Source organism: Carassius carassius, chromosome 25 (assembly GCF_963082965.1).
Source record: "Carassius carassius chromosome 25, fCarCar2.1, whole genome shotgun sequence".
Classification (NCBI taxonomy): Eukaryota; Metazoa; Chordata; class Actinopteri; order Cypriniformes; family Cyprinidae; genus Carassius; species Carassius carassius.
The window spans coordinates 699,433-703,416 of NC_081779.1; the positions used below are offsets into that span (position 1 = coordinate 699,433).

Below are 3,984 nucleotides of genomic sequence, written 5' to 3' on the forward strand. Positions count from 1 at the left end.
GATATTTTTTCTATTTAAAACTTGACATTTCTGTAGTTATATCGTGTACTAAGTATAGCGGAAAAGGAAAAGTTGCGATTTTTAGGAGGAGCGTCTCGCTGCAGCTTGCGGTGGACATCCAACCCCGCCCACATCCAAGTGTGACGTCAGACGCCACGCCTATGCCATTCGTATAAATACGTCATCGGGTGATGCTGCCAGGTGAACACCCATGTGTTGTGCGCATGTGCAAAAATGGCGGAAGTATGTTTTTTTTTTTTTTTTTATTATTAACATTTTGTCAAAGTACAATTTTAAGACGTAAACAAAATTGAATGAATATGGCGGAAGTATATTGATTCGGGGATCAAATTAAATAATGTTATCTTTCGTTTTACTAATACAGGTTAAATAACTTGTATTAAATAAATTTAAATAGTACAAATTAAACCTAGGCCACATCTCTAATGTATGGAAGTAAATTCATCCAAACAGCCGGTAAAACGCCTGCATTGGTTGATTATACTTAGGTAAATTAATAAAATTTTTATACCTTCCGCTGTTCGATTATGTAATGACAAATTCACATATTTTATGATCGATTGTAACATACCTTAGACAATATGAAAGTTAAGTAGACAATTTGGTTTAAGGCATTTTTATTTATCTAATTCTCTAAAAATATGTTTCACTTATAAGGTAGGAATGTTAGTGATCATATCACTATTTTAAGGATAAATATGGGTGTTATGCAATAACTGGAATCCTCCCCTCTTTATTTTTTTTTTTTTTACATGTGTTTATTTTTCATATTTCTTTCACTTTAAATAAAAAAATGTTGCTGAAATTGGCAAATTTATATACTTCATTTGGTTTTAAGTATTTTTATTTTCCTTTTATTTATATACAAGAACAATTATGATCTACACACTAATATTTTTATATGTGCATGGAAAATTTTTTTATCACCTCGCAAAAAAGAGCAACTACATTTGCATGATAGGATTGACGGTTCTCTATATAGACTAAGCTACACATACATAGGCTTAAGTCATTGGTTGCTTTGATAGATTATGTAAGTAACATGGCATTGACTTTTGGGCCTTTTTCCATCAACACAAATATATATAAAAATGTGTCCAAGTCCTACGGATGCATAAAGATCAATAAAAAGACATCCCTTGTTTCACTGGGTATTGTTATATTTATTTCACAAAACAATAATATTCAACAATGTAGAGTAAATAAATTATTATAAATTAAATAACTCCCAGAAACATGGTATTGACTTTCAGCCCCTGTTCATCAACACATTTAATAAGAATGTTTCCATATCCTCGCGATTGTCAAAGACAAACACACAGGCTTCCCTTGCTTTCTCAGTCTCTCTTTTCAGGTAGTCTTTGATTATATTAGACCGTTTTTCTTCGTCCATCTGAAGAAATTAAGGCTCTGTCACCTCTCCATGGAACAGCTCACAGTGGCTCTGAACCCAGCACCATGCTACACCAATGTCCCTTATGAACTTCCTCTTCAGTTCCTCTTCGATCTTCTGTTGAAAGTACAAAATAAACTGTGTTTGTGGGGTAAATCTAAAATTACTATAATTATTTTTACAAAAAAAAAAAAAAAAGTTTTTACCTCATCACTGTCATCTTGACCCATCACAGTTTCCGTACTGGCTGGCTGTTTGGTGATGGTGGACTCTGACAACCTAAAGACAGACTCAAAGGTTAGGTAAGTGACCATTTGTAGAGCATCTTTTTAGTATTTCCAACCACTCAAAGCATTCAACACATTTCTAAACATTCAACATTGTGGCCTCTCCAAAGTTTTGATACTGCTTAACATTCTAGGAGGAAACATTTAGTGTGTCTGGGTAGTTTGAATGCAGAAGAATCAATTTCATTTCATTAACCAGTTGTGTGTACCTTGGATGTGACATGTTTTGCACTACACCACCACCTTCGGAGCTGAGGGATGTTATCCTAACAGATAAAACACAAAATAAAAAACTGAGAATGCATTTGAAAAAACTTCTGGAAAAAATAAAAAATAAAAACCTTCCAAAAGAAAATTTGAGGTCATCACCTGGCTAAAGTCAAATGTCCAGTCCAGGGCCATATAGAGTGCATCCTGAAACAGACAACAAATACCATTGAGAAAATTCAAATATTGAAATTAACTGACACCAATTTACTGTAACGTACAGATAACATGACCATATTCATCTAAATACTGCATGTAAACTAAACTAAACTTTTGCCATCACCATAACTGCTCAGAATCTGTAATTCACAGCTTACCATCAGCATGAACAGACCACAATCCAGTCCCTCTCTCTGGGTTGGAATATTCTATCAAATATTTAAAATGTATAATTAATTTTTTTTTTATACATATACTACAGAACAAGGACTGAAAAAAAAAACTGATGATTGCATTCTCGTACCTTGGTTATAATGATCTTCCATGGGCCATTCATTTTAAGATGACTTAACCTGTAGGATTGTAGAAAAAAAAATTAACAAAAGTGTAGAGTGTACACAGCAAGTTACAAAACACACATAGATAAATAACAACAATATTCTCATCACTTTAGTGGTTCCCAAAAAACTACAGTTCACCTTGTTGTTCTTTGAGATTCACATACATATTTAGATTATACAACATACATATACATGCATATATGATTTAAAAACACAAAAACCAATCAATTTCTAAAGACATGCTCTCACCATACCTCCATGCTCCACTGCATGACTTATGTGGTTCTCTAGGTGAAGTGTAAAAGAGAACTTCTCTTCAGTGGTGAAACTGCAGCAGGGACATCCAAACCCCCCCATCACGGCAGAACTGTTCTGGATCAGGTTTGGACTGCAGAGGTGTAGGATCCTGTAAAACATGATAAATATTATGTGTATATAGAAGGATACAAAGATTTGCCATGAACAGAGACATAGTAAGACATAGTGAATTGTGTGGTTGCTCAAACAAGTTATTGTGCAAGAGTTGTCAGTGTATATCATTAAATATATTCCATGTGTTTTGCGTGGGGCCAGGGGAGTACATGTATGTGAGAGAGGTGAAGTGTGAGTGTGTGTGTGTGAGAGAGATCAGTATTATGTGTCAGGGATATAAAAAAAAAAACATGAAGGATGAATCAATGCACATACATTTTATCAGGATACAGTTAGGAGCATTATAGACATTATGAAAGTAAACACAGCAGTGTTGGTAGCCTTATAACGTGCCTGTGTGAAGTCAGCATCGTGTCTTTGTAACTTTACTAAAGCCCATAACAAAACAGTTATCGTTGTGCTATCGTTTCACTTCATGTCTAACAAAACATTCATTGATAATTTAATGTGTACATTTTACCATTTTAACTATTAACGTTAAGCAGAGACATACAATGAGTGTGACAAACACTTTTGGGCTAAGAACCGAATTTTTCATTACTTACAGCCATTGCAGATAACTTCTTCCTCTTCTGGGCAACTGGCAAATACAGATAACAACAACTTCTTCTTCTTCTTTCTGGCGATGGCAAAACAATATTTCCTTCTTTTACCGATTAAAAACATCACAAACTTCTTCACTTCACGTCTTCTCGACGATTCTTCCTGTTTGAAATTTAATGAGAACGTTACGTAGACGGATATAGTCGCGGTTTATGATGGCACATCCGAGTGGGCAGGGTTGGATATGTGACGTCTTTGGATGTGGGTGTGGTTTCTGACGTCACGCTTGGATGTGGGCGGAGTATCGACGTCACGCTTGGATGTGGGCGGGGTTGGATGTCCACCGCAGGCTGCAGCGAGCCCTACTTGATTTTTAGGGCGATATGATTAGGAACTATACTTCAATTCCGGCGTAGTAATCAAGAAACTGCACTGCCGTAACATGGTCCGCAGCACGCGCAGTGATGTCAAGATGCGCCTAAAAATTGTAAAAAAAAAAAAAAAAAACTACAAACATGGCGGTTACGCGAGACCGACAGCG

General features: G+C 35.6%; 1 long non-coding RNA gene across 1 annotated transcript; it reads right to left on the reverse strand.

The window, feature by feature from the left end:
- Positions 1-1,427: 1,427 nt before the first annotated feature.
- Positions 1,428-2,583, reverse strand: LOC132104589 (uncharacterized). Its single transcript, XR_009423545.1, has 3 exons — positions 2,432-2,583; positions 1,621-1,693; positions 1,428-1,531 (listed from the first exon to the last, which is right to left on the reverse strand). It is a non-coding gene; the product is annotated as an uncharacterized LOC132104589 (long non-coding RNA).
- Positions 2,584-3,984: the final 1,401 nt, after the last annotated feature.